Source organism: Heterocephalus glaber, unplaced genomic scaffold, assembly GCF_053883595.1.
Source record: "Heterocephalus glaber isolate CG9 unplaced genomic scaffold, H.glaber_assembly_v1.0 deba00000546, whole genome shotgun sequence".
In the NCBI taxonomy this organism is placed as follows: domain Eukaryota; kingdom Metazoa; phylum Chordata; class Mammalia; order Rodentia; family Bathyergidae; genus Heterocephalus; species Heterocephalus glaber.
This window is the reverse complement of record NW_028258147.1, coordinates 15628816-15650922: the sequence shown is the minus strand read 5'-3', so window position 1 is coordinate 15650922 and position 22107 is coordinate 15628816. Positions and strand designations below refer to the sequence as shown.

The following is a 22107-nucleotide window of genomic DNA, read 5'->3' as shown; positions in this document are numbered from 1 at the left end:
TATAAGTACATCAAATTTCTTTTGGTTACCATTTATATATTTGCATGATATTAACTTTTTCTTCAATCTATGTTCTTATCTAAAGTCTGACTGTAAAAATGATTCCTTCATTTTTTTATCCTCTATGGCAATCTTTGTCTATAAGTAGGTTTATTTATTTTATGTTTAATCTAATCACTAATATAGGTACATTTAAATCTATATCTACTTTATTATTTAATTTCTAGTTGTTTCACATATTACTCATTTCTATATAATTTTCTAGCATTCCCTCAAATAATGAAGTATGCTTTAGTATTGTATTTCACCTTTTGTTCATGTGTATTTATATCTTTTGTATTATGCTTAAAGTGTCTAGCTTATAATGTTGATAGCAAAGGATGCATTTTTGCTGTTTTTAGTATACCTTAAGACCGCTTACCATTTCTCAAACAAGAGAACTTTATAAAAGATTAACTCTACCTACCCAATATCTAAATTTATTCCTTTGTTTTCATTTTATTATTTCATTTAAACCCATTTAAGTCCACTTAAATTCATTTAAGTCCACATATTTTTTTGCATTTTTATATAAGTAAGTATTTTAAATAGTCTATACTTTCCATTATGCTGTTCATCATTCTTTTATGCACCATCAGGCTCCTATTTAGAATCGCTTCCCTTCTTCACTATTACACTTACTAATAACTTGCCAGGCTGGTGTTTCAAATGGCTGGTCATTTCCAAGAGAAATAGGAAGATCCAACCCAGAAGTGAACTGCAAGTCTTGTCTTTCCAGATCTGTGATTACCCTTTCTCTTACAAAGGAAAGGCAGAGAATAATAATAAGCCCTCATAGTACCTCCAAGAAAACTAAGCAAAAAGACACAGAAGAATGTCATAAAATCTCAAATACAAAGAAGAAAGCACAATCTAGACTCAACAAGCCTATGAGGAAAGCTAACAACATAAGAAGCTTATAGCAACAAACCAAATACTTACAATTACACAAAATATTTTAAAAAACTAATATGAGGAAAAAATTAAATCAACTCCTTCATATTAAAATCCCAAAGTTTCAGGTTGGAGCTCCTATGCTAAATAACCCCATGTTACAACTTCCCTGCACTGCTTTTAATTTTTTGTTTTTAAGTAAAGTTTGCTTGCATTTACTTTGCCTCTTAGGGGGCACAGATGGATCTTGATTTTAAAAAAATAAGAAATCAGAATTTTAAAATCTGATCGATGACCTGTGGGAGTCAATTTAAATTAAATATACACAATATAGTCATTAGGATGGAAGAGATGGCTCATCAAAAACCACATGGTTGTAGTTGAAAATTTTTAAATGCATTTTCAAATTATATGTAAAATGGTACTTATGCTAGCTTTTGGTTTTATTTGTTTAGTTTACTTTGGGTTTTTTTAGACAGAATGTCACTATGTACTTCAGATTGGCCTTGAACTCCTGGCAATCCTCCTGTCCCACCTTCCTAAATACTGTGATTACTGGCTTTATTTTTTTAAAATAGAACTAAATAGCACATTATTTTTCTAGACAATCTAGCCATGGAATTTTTCCAGAGGTTAGCACAAGGTATTATTGATCATGAAAAGTTATGGACAAGATATAATTTGGCCATAAAAAGGATAAAAATTCTTTAATTTGTAGCAATGTGGATGAAACTGGAGATCATAACATTTAGTGAAATAAGACAGGAATAGAAAGATAAATACTATATGATTTCATTTATATTGGATTCTAGACAAGCTGAGTTCATAGAATTCATGAGCAGAATACTAATTACCCCCCTGTTCTCCGTGTTCCTCGGAGCTTGCCGTCTCTGCGGCCTTATTATTTTCTAATTCCCAGGACTCGAATTCATTGCCATGTCTTCTGAAGAAGGGAAGCTCTTCATCGGCGGGCTCAACTTCAACACCAATGAGCAGGCGCTGGAAGACCACTTCAGCAGCTTTGGGCCTACTTCTGAGGTGGTTGTTGTCAAGGACCGGGAAACTCAGCGATCCCGGGGTTTTGGCTTCATCACCTTCACCAATCCAGAGCATGCCTCAGATGCCATGAAAGCCATGAATGGAGAGTCCCTGGATGGTCACCAGATCCGTGTGGACCATGCAGGCAAATCTGCCCGGGGCACCAGAGAAGGGGGTGCCTTTGGGGCCCATGGTCGTGGTCGCAGCTACTCTAGAGGTGGTGGGGACCTATGGGAGTGGCAGGTATGACAGTCCACCTGGAGGATATGGATATGGGCGATCCAGAGACTATAGCGGCAGAAGCCAGGGTGGTTATGACTGCTATTCAGGAGGGAATTACAGAGACAATTATGACAACTGAGGAGCATGTACACATGACATACACAAGGAATAACACTTCTGGCCCAGGATCGTCCTTCCACATTGCTGTATAAAGATTTTTGGAGCTGCACTGAAACTTCTGTTTTAGTATATTACCTATTTTTGGTTTGGGGTTTTTTTTTTTTGTTTTTTTGGTACCGGGGATTGAACTCGGTTCTTGTGCTTGCACAGCAGGTGGTGAAACCACTGAGCTAAATCTCCGGCCCAATTACCTATTTTTGAATTGAGCTCCCAAGGTACCTTGTTAAAGACCTTTTAGAAAGCTCGATGTGTCCAATTTTTCCCCCATTTAAAGACAAATTTCTGGGACATTTGTAGAGTATGGGGATTTTTTTTCTTCAATAAGATTTTAGTTTGGACTCTCAGGATTATTGCTTCTGGCAAAAAAAAAAAAAATTGGCCAGACTGATTTTTTTTAATTAACATGTATCTAGGGTTATTTTTAAAACTTGTACAAATTTTTATCATGATTAGAAAATTTTTGAATGTACCTGTAAGCATTCTGCATCAAAAATGATTGCGCAAGCGCAAGGACCCGAGTTCGAGCCCCGGTACCAAAAAAAAAAAAGATTGCCTAGAGCTGTTTTTTATTCAAGATCCACCATCATGAAAAGAGCTTCTTGAAAATGTTTGTGAACGTCATTTTTTTTCTAATACTGGAAGAAAAAATATTCTTTTGTGTCTCATGTTGGGTTTAGGATGACCTTCAGAGCTGATTAAAAAGATGAAACCTGAAGGAAAAAAAAAAAAAAAGAATACTAATAGGAGCAAGAGAAAGAAGGGATGGGGAGGGGTTGCCTAATGGGTGGAAAGACCCAGCCAGAGAGGAGAAATGTGTTGGTATTCTACTACAGAGGATGAGTGTCAATAGTGTGTTATTCAAAATATCTAGAAGAGAGTATTTTGAGTGATATCACCACAAGGAAATGATAAATGTTAGCGATGAGAGAGAACCTAAGTATGCTGAGTTATCAATACATGTATAAATATACCAAAACATCACACTCCACTCCATAAAGATATACAGTTATTCATCTGTCAACAAAAAAGAAAATACAGGCAAATATTCTAAAAGCTTCTTCTAGAAAATAAAGGGAAAAAGACAAAATGAGGAGGAAATATTATGTTTAAAGACACAAAAAAGTAGAATACTCCAAAAACTGAAGAAAGATGAACATATACAAGTTGAAAGGGCCCTAAGTGTTAGGCAAAGTAACAATAATAATAATAATTATTATTATAACAAAAATAATAATTAATATTCACAAATAAATATGTGTAGTAAAATTTAAATAGAAAAAGGCCCTCTAAAATCTTTCAAAGAAAGTATTAGTTTTTGTTATTTGTTTTTATTCATTGTTTGTTGGTACAGAGAGTATTAATATCACCTGGAAATATCACCTATAAATTCTTCTTTTTTTTTGGTACCGGGGATCGAACTCGGGACCTTGTGCTTGCAAGGCAGGTGCCGTAACCATTGAGCTAAATCCCCGGCCCAACACCTATAAATTCTTGAAGAACTCCTAGAAGTATGAATAGGCTTTGGTGATAAGAAGGTTTAAACCAAGAGGGTGAATTAGGTTGCAGGAAGAAAATGAGCAAGCACATCAGTTAGCTTAAATGTTAAGTGTAAACATATATAAATGGAAAGAGTCAATCAATCTGGTAATATATTGTCAACAAAATCAATGGAGGAAATGAACACTGGTGTGGAGGAAATGATGACACCTCTTTTCTTGATCAAATGTGGCAGAAGATGGCTAACAGAAGCATCTTAGATATTTGCTTTTTCAAACATCAAATATTCAGTAAAAATGGATTTTTATCACCAAAAAAAAATCTTTAAAGCATTTCTAAGCTTAGGATAGAATAAAAAATCACAAAAAATAAGTTTTTTAAACAATCTAAAATTATATATTTGATAAATGACAACAGTTGTTATACATTGAGGCAGTAGTCAACAGGAGAGCTAAATTCTTATCTTTTTTTGCTTATTTGTTTTATATTTTGAGACAGAATCTTGTTATATAGTTCAGGCTGATCTTGCATTCACTATGAAGCCCAACCTGGCCTTTAACTTGCTGTGATCCTCATGCCTCAGCCTCCCTAGTGCCAGAGTTACAAGCATGTGTCACTACATCCAGCAGGGTTAAATTCTTGAAACAAAACCTTTAGTTTACCCCATGCTATGAACATGTCTGGGTGGAAATTTCAAAGAGACTAAAATAGTTCCAGATAAGTAGTACCCTTGCCCCTGTTGCCAAATAGGTGGACCTTGAGACCATACTCTTAAGTGAAATAAATCGGTCACACATGATTAAATACCATATTGTTTCTCTGATATAAGCAACCAAAAGTGGAAATAAGGACTAAAATGTATAATAGATATTGGGAAATGGGAAGAAAATGTTCAAATGGGAAGGGGAACAAGGGAGAAGGGAGGGACAAGGAAAAAAGTGAAAATAGAAGGAAAAATGGAAACAAAGCTTTTGTACATAGGGAGGGGAGGGGGCTCGAGGGAAGGAGGGAAAAGGAAAAAAGAGGAGGGATGTACCACCTACAGGTATAAATTCCCTATGATGAATGTTAGCATTATGTGTGCCTAAAATGCACCAATAAATGTTTTGCTATTTTAAAAAATGCAAATAAAGACATCTCATCTAAATTCAAAGTAAATATATGTTCAACTCAACTCCCTTGGTCACATAAAAAAAAAAAAAATGACTAGAGGGAAAGTCTGAAGAAATGGAGACCAGGTTGTGGAGGGGTACTGTTTTAGGATCACACATCTTTTACCTGAAAATCTGACCAAATACGTACAGTGTGCTGCTGAGGGGAACATTGCTAGAGCCCTTGTTCTAAAAAAGACAGTTTTTTCTACAAATGCTCCACAGGCTAGGTGCCCTAAAATATTAGTTTCCCTACCCTCATGTTAATATCTCTCTTGTTCTGCCCACATTTCTCCTCCCCACATGTACTTTCCTGAGAGAGTCTTGGCATATTCACCATGAATTGCTAATACTGTAAGAAAATATCATAGTTCAGATGATATTAACTTATTGTCCAGAGTTTGTACTTTGACTTCTGTAATAGAAAAACAAGACCATGCTGGCAAGAAGGAAGAAACTTGCACTCAAACAGAGGTAATAACTTCCTGAGTATTTTCAGAAAACTACTTGACATTAAATTTTCACAAGCACACACAAATACACAAATATTGTTTGTTTAAGTGTGATGAAGAAGGAGAGGGCAGAGCAAAGGAAATGTGTTACAAACCAGACCAACACAATAGTGTATCTAACTAAAAAAAAAATGTTAAAAACAGCACAGAAGAATAGCTACAGCTAAAATCTATAAAGTCATTTTAAACAATGAGAAAAAGGACAGAGATTAAAGTGATGAGAATGAGACAATAGGTACGGAGAGACTGATGGTCCACCAGAAGACTCCTAAAGTGGAGAATAAGTCAACTGAACCTGAAAAATGTATTTAGAGAAACGAGCCAGAAAAATTTCCCTGAAATAAAAAAATTGCATGACCAGAATATTCCAATTACACTAAAATTAACTAATTGAAAGACAAAAATCAACATTGAATTTCACCGTGTGTGTGTGTGTGTGTGTGTGTGTGTTTATATATATATATATTTTTGTACTGAGGATCGAACTCAGGTCCTTGAGCCTGCACAGCAGGCAGCAAAACCACTGAGCTAAATCCCCGGCCCCTCTGTATATTTTTAAAAGCCAAATATTTTTAAAGTATACTTCATTCATCTAGGGAGCAAAAGAAAGAAATTTGAAAAGAGAAAATTGGGCTGCACTACACTCAGTCAAAAAACCAAAAGACAAAAATGTAAAAGTGAAAAACTATTGAGAAAATATTGTTTCCAAGAAAATTATATTCAACCTAATTTTAATTCAAGTATAAAAACAGAAAGAAGACAGTCTCAAATATTAGGAAACTCAGATCAGACAGCATCATGAGTTCTTTTTGCAGAACTACTTATTGAAATGTAGCTAACCAAGAGATAATCAAAATGTGTAATTCAGAAATGGAGAAGGCAGTTAGCATTGCTGATGGCATACATTGAAATCATATCAACACAGAAGTAACATTTTGAAAGAAAAATTGTTAAGATATTGAAATGTTAAAAGCCTTAACTAGGTAAAAATATGTTCTCAAAAATAAAAAATTATATATAGAGATAAATTAGAGAGATTATTATAGTGCTAATATTTTATCTTTAATACATGAGAATTAATATAATTAATTATTATAAAATAGAAATATAGAGTTCCTACAAAATATAAATAATAATGCATTATTTAAAAATAGATATAGAATTTTAAAAATAGAACAAATTACTTCCAGATTTCTGATACCTGTTAGAGTGAGGCTTCAAAATGTCTGTGCTATAAGCATTTCTCTCCTGAAACTGATTCAAGTCCTTCACTTCTACTACTCCACAAAGAGTGCTCTTGCTAACATCATCAATGAATTCCATGTTGCCATACCCACTGGTCATTTCTCAGCTGATATCTTATTTGCTTTGTCTGAAGCATTTGACATTTTAAATGTTCTCTTAACCTGGCAAGACATATTTTCTTTGTATAGGGCATAATATACTGTTTCCTTATTCTTCCTTGACCCCTTGGTCCACACCCTTTAAATCTTTCAATTAATATCTCTCATACAAACATATATAAATCTTGTAGTGCTTCTAGATTTGTCTCATGGGCTCCTTCATCAATGCATCAAATGAATAACACAAAGTGAACTAAATCAGACACAGAAGGTTAAATATTGCATGGTTTCTCTTGTATGAGAAAGCCAAAGTATAAATAAAGAGCAAAATAAAAGATGGATTACAGGAAACTGGAAGGCAGATTTTTTTTTTTTTTTTTTTTTTTTTGTAGATGAAGGGGATTTGGGATAAAGAGAGTGGAGTGAGGCAGGGAAAGTAAAAAGAATTAAGATGAACAGTGTACATGTACTGTTATGGCTTGTGTCTAGATGTCCCCTAAAGCCTCATATGATCATAGTGGGGCTTTTCAGAGATGGCTGGATCTAGGGTGTGTAATGCTGGGATTAAGTGTGTGAGGCTTGAATTAAGTGTGTGATGGTGAGATTAAGGGTGGGTGATTACTACATTAGTTCACTGATTGGGTTGGCATAGTTCTGGGTGTGAATATTGGGAAGGCTCACTCTGGGTATAGGTAGCACTAACAAAAGTGTAGGTAGCTTGGAAGGGATAAAAGGGAGAGGCAGGCTGCTGCTGCTGCTTTGCTGCTTCACTGCTTGCTGCTTTCTGCCTGCCATGAACTGTTTCTCCTCTGCATTCTCCTCTGCCATGCCACCCTCCATTGGAGCCAACCAACTAGGAACTGAGGCCTCTACAAACTGTAATCCAAAATAAACCTTTCCTTCTTTAACTATGGGTGTCAGATATTTCCTCTAAACAACAAGAAAAGTGAATAAAACATGTACCAACTTTGCAGGATCAAAATCATTATATACCACAAACATGTTCTAATAAAAAATTATTTAAAAAATGAATCTATAAGCCTTCAATTTCTAAACATAGCCAACCTAAACTTCTTCCTTAATTCTAGACTCAAATATCAAACCATTTTTGACATTTAAATTTCAATGTTTGATTAGTATCTCAAATTTATTATGTGTAAAGTAGAACTCTTGATTCCACACATACACACAGGTATACAATCACACATCCATTTCTTACCCCTCTAATCATCCACTCTTCCTCATATTAGTGAACGGTGAGTAACATTACCCTTTCCCATTGGTACCTTTCTGTCTTATCACATCAGCAGTTACTCAGCAAATCCTATTGATTCTACATTAAAACTGTATCCATTTTCTCTGTAACTTGGTACACCATTATCCATCAAATTAGTCCTTTGAACAGACTTTTTGCTGGAAACCCTGATTTTACCTCTGTTCCTACAATCTACTATCAGCAGAGCATCCAGAACAAACTTACTAAAAATCAAATCAGACCATTTAGTTTTATCAAAATTCACTGATTTTGACAATTACCAATATTATCCTGGCCCTCCTGGTAAAATAGAAATAATAATAATCATATTAATGGCTTTCATTTGTTTCTACAGTCTGATTTACAGTTTATCTATGGAGTACAAGTAATAACATTTGGTTTCCTGGAATAAAAAGTTTATTGAAGGGAAAAGTTTGAAGGATCAGTAAACCATCATAATAGTAAAATAATATCTAATCCAAAATATTTAGGGGGGTTTTGAAAACATATTAAAATTTTTAAAGAGAATGAACTATAAATAGATGTGAAGTTCAAAATTCTCAACCCAAAATCTAACCAGATGAGAAATTTATCTTACTATGATAAAAAAACAATTGTATCTATAACACTTAATCTACTGTTTACCAAATTATAATATCACCTAAATTCACAGCCATAAGCAAACTCATATGTGGAAATAAAGGAGAGGGGCCCATGAATTAAAACATAATAGAAGAATCAGAACCTCCCTTAGAAAGAGAAAAATATTATCCTCCTATATTATGAGACTTTTAGCACCTTTCTTGAAGATCATTGGATAATGTCACTAAGGCATTTTTTAATACAATTTATGAATTTTTTCATTTATTTTCAAATCTTCTGACTTAATGCTTCTAGAGTTAGAGCCCATTGTGCTTTGAAGAGACTATATAAATTTAAAACCAAAAAAAGCATAAATACAAATCTCAAGATTTTGATAATTTAAAACCTGAGAGATATGTTGGGATGGATTCTAAGATGACAAACCTGAATACTAAGTATATTGGTTTGGTGAATCTATTAGGAATTCTGAATTTAAAAGCTTTATGACATAATTTATGGCTTTGTTAGTAGTTAATGTAACTGCACAGGTCAGTGAGTGACTTAAACTAAAAGATATAGACTTCTAAGAGTTTCTTGGTATATCAAGCATACTTTCTAAATATTCCCAAGCCAATATATTCTGTCTCACATGCCCTTGTTTTAAAATTATTTTGAGATTTCTTCACTTAGAGGCATGGTCTATGGTGTCTCTCCTTGAAATTCAAACAGGCCTGTGACTGTATCAGAAATAACAGCTTGCAACCTAATTTTCACAGAATACTCACCCTTGGAAGCAAGCCACCAAAGTGTAAGTATGCCAAGCAGACATATGGGCTTGACAGATAGAGCTGTTTCAGGCACAGCCTCAGCTGAGGTACCAGTTGATAACCAGCACCAAGCACAAGACAAGTGAATAAACAAAATGTCAGATGATACCAAATCACCCCAGCTGACACTGAGTATAGGACATCCCTGCACGATTTTTCTACTCATGAATAAGTGTGTTATTGTTGTTGTTTATATACTAAGTTTTGGTCTGGCTTTTACACAGTAATGGATAACTACAACACTTGGCATAATGTGTCATTTGTTAGCCTATTGAAGCTCAGATCTATTCCTTACCTGTTTATTTCCTGCTTCATTCTGAACTCCAGCAAGTCTAAGTCTTACAAACTGCATTTCCAGGCTCAGCAAGCTGGCTTGCCACTTGGTTCAGAAAAGAAGAGTAACTAGAGGCAGTTTGGAATGTGGAGGAAGGGAAAAGCAAGCACACTTAGCTTGTACATTCTCTGCGTCACATACAATACAATACATTTCAGTGACTGTTATCCCTGGCTTTAGCTTTCACCAGACAGGTCTGCTATGGATTCAGCTTTCTTTGGTTATCACTGTGCTTCTAGATCAACTGCTTCCTTCCTTTGTCCATCTAACATGGTGGATGGTAGCAGCAATAGCAAGAAGCTGACTTGTCCTCATCACTTATTATTGGGATTCTTAGATATTCTGTCACCCATTTAACAAATTTAATGGATTAAATTACTTCTGTTTTAAGTATTATAATTATTGTTCTTTTTTCTTTGGGTGGATCTTGCCTGGTGTAAATATAGCTGAACAATCCCAAACCTGTAGAAAGCAAGGGCATTTGAAGTTGTTCACCAGTTTCTTACTCATTCTTTAACCAAGGGCAGGTAGAGAATCATTCACAAACTGAATTTGGGCTAGACTCTTGCTCATATATAATTCAATTAACCTTTAATCATATAATTATTCTTGAAATCTTGAGGGTGTTTGAAATAGATCCATTCAATAACTCTGAGTATCAGTACATATGTTTGTATGAAGAGACAAGTAAAAGTTTTGGCATTGACATGCCTGATAAAAATAGTAAATCTAAAAGAAAATTTATTCTGGTACAAAATACTAATGTAATACTATCCCATTGCCCTTTAATTTGACTGGCTATTAGCTCAAACTGAAAAAAGCTGCTGATGCAAATGTAGTCTTTCACATTAGAAAATTATATGATCCCTCAACTCTGTTTTGTGTCCTTCAATCTACCAAACATGTATTTGCATCCCACTAAGAAAGTGTTAACTTTTACTAAGCAGGGAGAACAGTAAAGAAAATGTAAATATTATCTTTGCAATCTTGACATATGCAAAGATTTCTTAGGACACAAAAAACACTAACCATATCAGAAATGATAGATAAATGTAACCTCATCAAAACTAAAACTTTCTGCTTCTCAAAAAAAAAATTAAGAAAATAAATGAGCAAGCCAATAGGAAAAAACATTCCCAAGGTATATGTCTGACAAGCAGATTGTATGCATAATAAATTTTTAAAACTTAAGAAAAAATAATCTGGTCATTTTCACAGCTAATAGTGTTGGATCACTTTAATAGGTAAAGATTTTTGTGTTGATTTACGATGAAAGACAGGCTGAATTTAGATTACTGTAATGTATTCCATAAATAGCTTTACTCTTATTTCACCCTTTGCAATAAGACTTTATAAATCCTCCCACTGAGTGTAGGTGCTATGACTTTCTTTGGCCAATAGAATGCAGTAGAGTTAATGATACTGGGCAACCTTACATGCTTCTTCCTTGTTATAGAATCCTGCCTATTTGCATATATGAGCCCTGGCGAGCCAGTCTGGGGTTGAGAGGCCATCTGGGATTGAGAGATCATAGTCAGCTGATAGCAAATGCCTGCATGAGTCCAGCCAAGACCAAAAGCAGTACCCATCAGAGCACAGCACAAATTGCCTACTGATAGAATCATAAACCAAATAAACAATTACTGTTTTATACCATATCTTTTAATAAAATTATCTTTTTACTTGTTAAATGCCTATTCATATTGCCTGTTTTCCTTTTTAAAATATTTGGTAGAATTCACCAGAGCAGCTGTCTGGGGCTGGGCTGTTCTTTATGGGAGCAATTACACTTTTACTGTTTTTTCTCCCCACATTCCCAGCAGTTAAAGCAGAGTTTAGCAATTGCAGTATTCTTAGATCAGTTATGGTCCCTGCAGGAAAAATGACACACTCAACTTAGGATGATTCAAGAATTTTTTAAAATTTAAAATAGTATTAACATACATAAAACTTGTACATATTTCCAGGGTACTATGTAATGTTTTGATACGTGTGTACATTGTATAATGTTCAAATCAGGGTAAACATACCTATCTCCTCAAACATTATCATGTCTCAAACAGTGTTTAGTAAGGGCAAAAATTACTAGGTGGGACCAGGACAGAGAATCATAGTGACATTTTTGTATTGTGAGGCTGGAAGCACTGAGTCTGTGACTAATAGCCAATGCATCCAGGAAAAGAAAGTGATCGCTGGAATCTGGAAAGAGGGGAGATACATGCTTCTTGGGACACATCCAGCCCAAGAAAATCAAATAAAAGCTGAGCCTCAACTTTTTTTCCTTTCTCTGCTCTTTTGCCAGGCCTCTGAGATTAAACCAAAGGGTAGAGTTCATTCATATGGTTAATAGATGATCCTCCTAAAACAAAGAATAAGGTAAGGAACAATGTATAATGTATTTGAGAAAGCAAAAAGATGTTATACTTGGCAGACCATTCAAGAATATATGGTTGGGGCTGGAGATTTAGCTCAGTGGTTGTGCTGCCTGCCCCGCAAGCACAAGGACCTGAGTTTGATCCCTGGTACCAAAAAAAAAAAAAAATGAATATATGGTTGGATGAATTAATGAGTGGATGGATTCTGCTGTATGCATTGTTACAATCACCCTGAAGGTACTTTGGAAGCATATACTGATATCCAAAATATTTGATTTTATATCTCAGAATCTAAACTCAGGTATTATTAGTGTAAATAACCTAGAAGATAGACAAGTAAAGTGATAACTTTGATTTTTTTTTTTTTTTTTTTTTTTTTTTTTTAGTATTAGGATAAATTTTAACAAAACACCACAGGATGGATAGCTTCAAAGGTATTTCTCATAGCTCTGGAGGCTGAGAAATCCAGGATCCAAAAGCCTGAAAATTTAATATCTAGTGATTGGCACCTTCTTTTTGTGCCCTCACGTAATGAAGAGTCAAGGCACCTCATGGGGGAGGGAAAGGAAGATTCTTGTATAAGGCCACCCAGCCCATTCATGGGGTCTCTGCTTCGACCTAATCACATCTCCTACACCATCACCTTGAGGGTTAGGAATGAAACATAAATTTGAAGGGGACCCATATATTCTGATCATAGCAGTAATTCAATAATAAAATTACAAGTAGTTATAGTAGATGTTCTGCTACTGTGTCTCAACTATTCATGTTCTATGTATAGGTAGAAAAAGTAATTATGAAATAACATACATATCACAAAAAACAAGATTTAGAGCAAAAATGAGATTATGTATTTGTTCTACAAGCATAACTCCTCTCAACTTGTTTAGTTCACACTTAAGTGTTCCTTATTAAGAATATTTCTAAAATTGTAGAAAAAGATCATATCTTATATTAGGAAAATTGCATGTGTCTATAGTTTCCTTATTAACTATTATAGTTTACTCTTTAATTATGAAGCAAAACAGTACAGCAGCAAATGATAACTCTTTCCAGTAACACTTAGTTGCCTAAAGAACATCATATCACTTCATAACTCTGACAGTAATAGGTTTTACTTGAGTTATTTGAACTATTCCAAAGATTCCTTTTTGCTGCTGAAATATCCTCTCAACAATATGGACCTTTTCTTCCTTTTTACTGAATAAACTTTAACTGCTACTCAAGTAGAGATTTCACTATGCATTACACATATATTGGAATTTCACCATTCCTTTTGACATAACATACAAAGGTAGTTGTTTTATTTTGTTGTTTTGGGTTTTTTTTAAATAGTTTTCATGGATTTTATTACTGAAAGTACCTGATGAAAAGGTTACATCTATAATATTCCTGGGACATGACTTTTTGAAAACAATTACATTTATTGTGCTTACATATGCCAAAATCATAACTGTACAAAATACAAAGAGCAAAATATAAAACTGAAGGTCTTCCTTCCAAACAGAAAACAGTAAGACTAAGAGAATTTAAGCCACAGTAATTCACAATGCATTTTTATATCCATTGTTATTTTGTTATGTATTTTGGTAAATGGACTCTCCTAATCAAAAATTTATTTATTTTCTGTATATGCAAACTTTTCCCAAAAAGATCAGAGTTTAATGAAATACATTTAATATTTACAGACATTTTGTGTATAATAGTTCACCTTCAACCTAGAAGAGGATTTGAGAAATTGAAAAGGGGTATTCATACCCTTTGCCTTTCTATACCCCTTTAAAGTCACACTGGGGGCAATAAAGATACATGTATCTCAGCAGACTTTTGGAAAATATAGTTCAATGAATAAAGTGAAGTTTCCAGGAGTTTTAAAAGGTAAAGATCATAATAGAATGTTTTACTACTAAGTGAAACAAACCATTACTTAAAAAGTCATATAAAGAAGAAAAAGTATAAACGCATTAGATAACTCATCTGCGCCTGCTCTTGGAATTTCTAAAGATGTAATGAAGAAACCAATACTGAGTTTCCATACTACATTACCAGGAATAGAAACAAAATAACACAGTGAGACTCCAGTTATAAAATTCAACTACATGGCATCAGAGAGTTAAACTGGGCCTGGTTAAAATGGAGAGACGGGGGACTGTTACAGCTGGTGTCTAGATGTCTCCCAAAGCCTCATGCAGTCACAGATGAGGATTTTTCAGAGGTGCCTGGATCTAGAGTGTGTGACACTGGAATTGATTTATGGTGCAATGCTAGGCTCAAGGGCACTAGGATTAGGTGTGAGTGCTACCTGCCGTAAGAAGTCTGGATAAGATTAAAAAGGGCAGAAAGATGCTCTTAAGATCCCTTATTGTTTTGCCACCTTTGGCCTGCCATGAACTGTTCTTGCTAATGCCACACTGCCTTGGAGCCAGCCAATTATGAACTGAATTCTCTATGAACTGTGAGCTAAATAAACCTTTCTGCCTTTAATTTTGTCTCAGCAATGAGAGAAAAGTAAATAAAACAGGGACCTAGGCAGAGAGTCTTCCTCAAAGGAGGTATGGTGGAGGCTGAATGGATTGACATGGACATGCTAGACAAAATATGTTTAGAACAAATCAAAAAAATAATAATAATAAAATAAAGAAAGTGGGTTGGGTAGCAATTGGCTGAATTTAGAAGAAATGTCAAGTTTAGTGCAGTAGGTTGTTACTCCAAGGAGACTCATACTAAAAGGTGAAATGCCATCAGCAAATGACTTGCACCTTCCCTAAAAGTCTCTCTTCGGATCACACAAATTCTTCATTGCAGCAAGTGAAAAATGAATATGAACTGCATTATTGATATTCGATCATCCCTGGAGGATGAGGTCAAGGATTCAGTAGTGGGGAGCTTTAGTACAATCTGACACCTTCTTTTCAGGCCAGTGCTTAAAGAATTAGCCCTTTCTGCTTGTCAATTATTCTTCTACTCTGAAGACATGCGATTTATTAGTATTTTATTTCTCTTATATAAAATGTATTATTTTTGGCCAACCTATATAGAGACACAGTCAAAATAACTTTATAATGTCATATTCCCTTCCCCAAATTGACAAAAGAATCATTTTGGGGGGCATTGTCTTAGTCACTTTCTCCTCACTGGAGCAAAATACCCAATACTCACAACTTAAAGGAAGAGAGGTTTATTATTGCTCACAAGTTTAGAAGTTTTGGTCCATGATTGGCCCACTCAAATGCAGAAATAGGTTGGCCGGGGAGAAAAGTGCTCATGTCATGTGGCCAGGAAGAAGAGAGAAAGGAGGACCCAGGGAGGGAAACATGCCCTTCCAGGTCAAGCCCGCAGGGACCTGCTGCTTCCCACCAGACCCCACCTGCTAACAGCACTCTCAGCTACTGAACTCAATAAGTGGATGAATCTGCTGATGAGTATACCACCTCTAGGGTCGAATTATCTTCCAAAAGATTCACCTCTGAGTACATAAAGACTTGTGGGACATGATAGATCTAAACTACAGTGCATATTTCTTACAGTCTTTCTGCCTTCGTACAGATATTGGAAGGGGAAAAGAAGGTAAAAATGGTTAAGATGTGGTATGTAAATGTACTAATTTTCTATGATGAGTATAGTTATTATGTGTTGAAAATATATATTCATAAAAAAGAATCCAACAAATATACAGACATGGAGAGTGGAGCATCTACTCACTATTGTGGGGGAGGGGGAATAAGTCACTTCACCTGACATCACCAATACAGCTAGTACTGTATCTACAGTTTATAGAGGACAGTGGACACTAACTGTCCCAAAATCAAAAGGGAAGGAAAAAGCTTAGAATACAGCTCTATCTGATTCCAACAAATGAATAACTTCCACTAAAGGAAACAATTTATTTAGTACTCTTTTTCAAACAAAAAATTACAATTAAAAATTCTTAAACCATAAATAAAAATTTACTGGGTTGAATAGTTTCCCACACAATTTCGTATCCATATAGTACCTCAGAATGTGACCTTCTTTGGAAATAGGAAGTTAGAATTAGTTAAGATCAGGTTGTATCTGATCATGTTCAAGATTATGGCTGTACCTATACAGTATGGCTGGTGTCCTTATAAGAGAGCCATGTGAAGACATAAACATACACAGGGGAAGAAATCTCTATGAAACAGTCAGAAATTGCAGCTATGCAACTCCAATCCAAGAATGGCAAGGGCTATGGTAACTAACAGAAACTGGGAAGATAGGAGGAAGAATTCTTCCTCAGAAAGAATTCAGAGAAAGCATGACCCTGATGACCACATATTCCCAATTTATAGCCACAAGAACCATGGGAGAATAAATTTCTGTTGTTTTTGTTTCCATCATTCAGGCATTTTGTAGAAAACCTAGCAGCCTTAAGGAACTAATACAGAGAATAAAGGAACCATTATCTCTTTGCAACAAATACTATTGCTGGAAAGAAATGTTCTTTATTAATTTAGATAGCTTAAGATTTGATATTTCCTCAAAAACATGATTAAAGTCATAATCTTCAAACCAATTTTCATATGGATTGGCTTATTTCTTTATTGTCTATTGCTTCATTTGACTATCTTGCTGCCCTCTGTACAACCAACTGTATTAGGCCTGGCCTGTTCTCATTACTCAAATAATGTTGGACGATTGATTTTTTTTTTAATTTTAGCTTTATTGGTACACTTTATATATACATAATGATCACATTTATCATAGGGAATTTGTACCTGTACATGATGTATCTTGACTCCTCTTTTTTTTCCCCATTTTCCTCCCCTCCAGTTGTCAGAACTCAACCAAAACTGTCAGATCGGATATATGGGAATTGTGACTGAAAGAAAGTCTTAATAAAACTTTTGACAAAATATTCAAATCAAAGGGAGACCTATGTCACTGACTTTCTTTCTTTCGTACACAAAACACAAATATAATGAAATAGCTAAAACAGTTAAACTCCATCATTTTTACTCACAGTCACTGCCACCTGACAGAACACTTGCCACAACAGCAGGCAAAGTAAGAATGGAATACACAGTTTGAGAAAAGTAACTCAGAGATGCCCCATCTTGGTAAAAAGAGAAGTTATTACCAGAAATATTTGCACATGAAATAGGGATCATGCCTCCAACAGCTCCTAAATCTTAGTTACATAAAAACTGTCAAGCTAAAGGTATTCAAATACAAGTTGATAAAGTCTCTGCATATTAATATATGAACTTTGAATAATTTCAAAAGATAGAATTATTTGCAGTTATAATATTTTTATCCCACACTGAAAACATATGACCTGATTTGGAACTAGCTGCTTAGTGCAGAGGACCATAATATTGATTATACCCAAAGCAGGCTGTAAGAGTTAACCTCACAATTGGCTTGTTTACAGAAGTGAGTCTGGCCAAAGCCTACATGCCAAGGTCAGAGTAACTAGCACCCAAATTCCGTTCCCACAGCTATAACCTTCTGACTAGAAGGACAATGTCCAAATTATAACCATATATTTTGTCTATTCTATTCCTAGTTTAAGAATGCCTTGTCTTGTCCTTTATGAGCCTTATTTACATTAATTTCCATAGAAACCACACATTGCCTTTACTCCAACTTTTATTGCCAATAAAATTCAGTGCCTGGGACTGGCCAGCGCCTTTATTGGTTGCAACAGCATTGGTCGTCCTGGAGCCCTGCTTTCTCTCCTAGTTTTGTCTTTTAGTATATTTTTTGCTCAGGACGGCATCACACACTGGGCAAGTGGGGACTAGAGACTTACTTCAGGAGTCTCTGGCAGGTTAGGAAAGAATTATTGGGTTTCCAGAATAAGGGAAAAGGAGCTCCAGACAGAAACAAGATAGAAGAGGTCTGAGCTACACGTGTCCGGCAATGTCTGCCAGTGGGGCTGTAAAGCCTGGATCCCTGGGGCCTACCACCACCTCCTCAACCACCCCAGGCCAGCTGTCAGCCACAGGGCACTTGTTCTGGCCCATCAGCACCAAGGACGAAGAACAGTAGCTCACCAAGATCCAGTTGCTGTGCATGAACTGTTACCGCAATGGCATGACACACCTGCTCACCAAGATACCCTTTTCAGAGAAATAATAATGAACTTTTCCTGTGAGCACTGTGACTGGAACAACACAGAGATCCAATCAGCAGTCAGGTTCCAGGAAGAGGGAGTGTGCTACACTCTGACCACCAGGAGCCTGGAGTACATGAACAGAGAAGTGTTGAAGACTGATTCTGTCACAACAAGGATCCCCAAGCTGGGCTGAAATTCCAGCTTTCAGCCAGAAGGGAGCTCTGGCCACTGTTGAAGGACTGATCAACTGAGCTATCTCTGGCCTGAAGTGGGACCAGCTCACACGAAGGGCAAGCAAAGAAGCCATACCTGAAATAATTAATGAGTTCATTGTCAAACTAAAGGAGCTAAAGCAAGTGGCCTCCCCTTTCACTCTGATCATCGATGAACCCTCAGGGAATAGCTTTGTAGAAAACCCACATGCTCCCCAGAAAGATGATGCCCTGGTGATCATCTAACTAGACCTTACACCTGGATGAGGTGCTGGGGCTCCAAGCAGAAGCACTAGAAGAAAAGCTGGAAGAAGAAGAGCTCAGAAATGAAGTGCTCCATTTCAACACAAACTGCCCAGAATCCAATGCCCCAGCTCAGACCAACATGAAGCTAGTACAATTCCCCCACTTTAAGGAGGTTATCATCATGGCCACCATCTGTGAGAACTGTGGTCATCGGACCAATGAAGTGAAATCTGGAGGAGCAGTGGAGCCCTTGGAAACCAGGATCACCTTCCACATCACAGATCCCTTACACATGACCAGAGACTTCCTCAAGTATGAAACATGTAGTGTGGAAATCCCACACCTGGAATTTGAGCTGGGAACGGCTGTCTTTGGGAACAAATCACTACCCTGGAAGGACTGCTGCAAGACATTTGGGAGCTAGATACCAAGAACCCTTTCACACTGGGTGACAGTTCCAGTCCTGGCCAGATGGAGAAATTTTGGAAGTTTAGCCAGAAGTTGGACCAGATCACTGAGGGTGGCATGAAGGCCCACTCTATTATGAATGATCCAGCAGGAAACAGTTACTTGCAGAATGTGTATGCACCTGAAGATGATCCAGATATGAAGGTGGAGCATTACAAGTGCAACTTTGATCGGAATGAGGAGCTAGGGCTCAATGGCATGAAGACAGAGGGCTACAAGGCAGGCCTGTCCCCACTGAGGTAGCAGTGGGCTCTCACACCCAGCTCCAGTGCAGCTCATACTACAGGGTTGTTTATTACTGTTGGAATAAAGCTAGGAGTGTCCTCCCACCCCTTCCCCATGCTGGGGAGAACACCTGCCTGGTGTCATAGATCTAGGAAGACTTTCTAAACAGCTTGTGATGCAAGTGCAAGCCTGTTGTGTTACTTGACCTTATTTTGGAGGTTTTGAATTGGTCTGGGGAAAAGCATAGAAACGAACCATGGAGCATGTTGTCATCACTTTTTTCCTATCAACTCTTGACCCTCCCTCCACAGTGTTCTGTCCTCTACTGTTGGAACTCTGAAGTTGGCAAAGGTGAAAGGCAATTAAACCTAAGTTTTCAGGAGCTGGGGATTTAGCTCAGTGGTTCCAGCACCTGCCTCACAAGCACAAGGTCCCGAGTTTGATCCTCGGTACCAAAAAACACCCCTAAGTTTTCAGAGTTGGTTTGGGGCATCCAAAGGAATTCTGAGGGGAGAAGTCCACACAGGTGAAGAAATCAATAAAAGGATGACAAAGAAAGAAAGAAAGAAAGAAAGAAAGAAAGAAAGAAAGAAAAGAGATTTCCTAAGTGGAGGAAGTTTGATGATGAATTCCACTACTATCAAATATAAACACAATTTTTCTCTCATATTTATGTTGAAAGCTTTGTTTAACTATTGTTTTTTTTCCACAGCACATCTTTTCTGTGTTTGGTAACACTGTTTTCTGACTGGGCAAGAGGAAATAAAATTCACAGTCCAACACAGTTTTTCTTCATTCCTATTCTTCTGTAAAAAAGAAATCAAATCCTCTCCCCCATTTGTATACTGAATTTATGCAGCGTCCATCAGCTCTGCACCCCATAATTTATCACTCTTATCAATCTTGAATAAAAGAACTGTGACACAATGGATGTATGATCCAAGAACCTAAATTGTCTTTTGTTAAGGCCACTTGTTCCCGGAGCGCCTTTGAATCCTTGGAGCTGAATCCTAGATGCTGCCAAGCATGGCTGAGATCACATCTTACAGGTGCCCAGAACATCCCTGATGTTAACACTCCAGGACAAGAGAGATCTATCCTTGTGCACAGTGCAGATCTCCACAGGGACAGTTCATTTCCTTTTGTTTTATAACTTGCCACACAACACATTTTTCCTGCAACTCAGTGATAAAAAAATATTAAGTTGTCAGCAGTTGAAAATTAATATAAACTACTTATAAATTCATTGAACTTGATTAGATTCACTCAAGAGTTTCACTGTTTTTGACAATTTAAATGAGAATTACTAAGTGGGTGAGTTCTTTTCTCTGTTTTGGCATAACAGATACAAGGATTTCCCCAATGGAGAAAAAATGTTAGTAAAAGATTTTTCCAGTAAAATAAATCCCTATATAGAAAGCATATTAAATTAGCAACCAAAACTTTAATGAACAGCAACCTGTATAAATAGAACACTACACCTGAAAAAGACCTTGTCTGTACTTCTTGTGCCACTTATGAAAACATAACCCTAAGGCAAATTATACAACCTGAGGTTCAAAGGCCTGTCTGAAAAACCTGAATAGACAATATGCTTAGCAAACATTTCGACTAGTAATTGTGTTATTATAAGAACTGAAAGGTATCCGCAAGAAAGCAATGTGAAATAGATTCTTAAAATATAAAAAATACTATTTTACATTTAAAAATTATTCTTTAAAATTATTTTTTTAAAAATAAACTACATATTTTAAAGTATTGGCTAATATTAAAAATACATCAAAAATAGTAATGTTCTCTCTACTATTCTCTACCCCCTAGTCTCACTTCATATACTTAGTAACTTTCATTATCCTCGGTATATCTTCTGCCATTAATTCTACAACTTTAAATAATAAACTTTTATACATATACTTATATTTATATTGCATAATTAACCTGTTATGAATGACTTAGCACTTTTGAATATAAAGCTCTACCCTATTTCCCAGATCACATATACTACCCATTCTATTAATATTGAAGTTGATGGAAGTTTGCATTTTTTGGCTATATAATGCAGTAGGGTTGGATTTCTATTCTCATAAAATTTATCTCTGGAATTATTCATTAATCTTCTTAGTTATCTATGATTTTGTGATTACTGTTCAATATGCTCCAACAAATCTTCAAAGTAAAATTATTCCAAATGTCCAGGCATATCAATTTCCTTTTTCTCCCTTGAACACTACCTTTCCATAGCTATCCACCTGCCATTTCTAATATTGACTGTAGAGATACTCTGGTTTCTCTTCAGATTGTATAAATCTTTCACCTTTTACTAATATATATTTTTTTATTGAATTCTTTTATTGGTACATTGTAGGCATACAATACAATTATATTTCTCTTGGGAATTGTACCTTTATATCATGCATCTTGGTTCTTATTTTTTCCAAATTCCTAGCCCTCCCTTCACACCCTCCACCCTTCCCGATTTACAAAGACTTTATTTCAAATTTTTCCATTTCTCATCATTTTTCCTTTCCCTTCTTTCCTTTTCCCTGCCCCTCCCACTACCCCTACCCCTTTGGACCTTTTCTTCCTAATTTAAATGAACGAATATTCATTCTAATCATTGGTATATTT

The 22107-nt window shown here is 35.9% G+C and overlaps 2 pseudogenes across 1 annotated transcript; both read left to right on the top strand.

Moving 5' to 3' along the window:
- Positions 1 to 1795: 1795 nt before the first annotated feature.
- LOC101713525 (RNA-binding protein 3 pseudogene) lies at positions 1796 to 2809 on the top strand (annotated as a pseudogene). The gene is made up of 2 exons (XR_015448726.1): positions 1796 to 2448; positions 2565 to 2809. The product of XR_015448726.1 is annotated as an RNA-binding protein 3 pseudogene (transcript).
- Positions 2810 to 18132: 15323 nt separating this feature from the next.
- LOC101697535 (zinc finger protein ZPR1 pseudogene) lies at positions 18133 to 19497 on the top strand (annotated as a pseudogene).
- The last annotated feature ends 2610 nt before the right edge of the window (positions 19498 to 22107 follow it).